We start from the raw sequence: 336 nt of genomic DNA, 5'->3' as shown, positions 1-336 counted from the left end.
GGCTGGGGAGGTAGGGGGAAGGATGGAGCCGGGGCCATGGCCGGGGATGGAGGAGCTGCCTCATCCCCAATTAGAGAGATCATTAATTAGCCACAAAGGCTGAACGGCTCCAGGTGGGAACAATTCCCCCAACACCAGGTCGTTGAGGTCAACCCAAGTTGGGTGTTGGGCGAGCGGCTGGGGAGGTTGGGAGGAGGATGGGGCCACGGCCAGCACCGGGCACCGCTCAGTTGATGAGGGAGGAGGTCTGCGCCCCCGAGCCGGGCGCCGAGGGGAAGGAGGGGTGGGGGAAGGCGCGGGCAGGGAAGGAGAGGGCCCACGGCAGGTCCAGGGCGG

At 67.0% G+C, this 336-nt stretch overlaps 1 protein-coding gene across 1 annotated transcript in view; it reads left to right on the top strand.

Moving 5' to 3' along the window:
- The window catches only part of LOC103895475 (zinc finger protein 850), a gene marked incomplete at both ends in the record, with an annotated part of 29788 nt that overhangs the window by 10756 nt on the left and 18696 nt on the right, over window positions 1-336 (top strand). The window lies entirely within an intron of this gene.

Source organism: Aptenodytes forsteri, unplaced genomic scaffold (assembly GCF_000699145.1).
Source record: "Aptenodytes forsteri isolate BGI_AS27 unplaced genomic scaffold, ASM69914v1 Scaffold337, whole genome shotgun sequence".
Classification (NCBI taxonomy): domain Eukaryota; kingdom Metazoa; phylum Chordata; class Aves; order Sphenisciformes; family Spheniscidae; genus Aptenodytes; species Aptenodytes forsteri.
The sequence above is the reverse complement of the archived record's forward strand: the minus strand, read 5'-3'. Positions and strand labels throughout refer to the sequence as shown.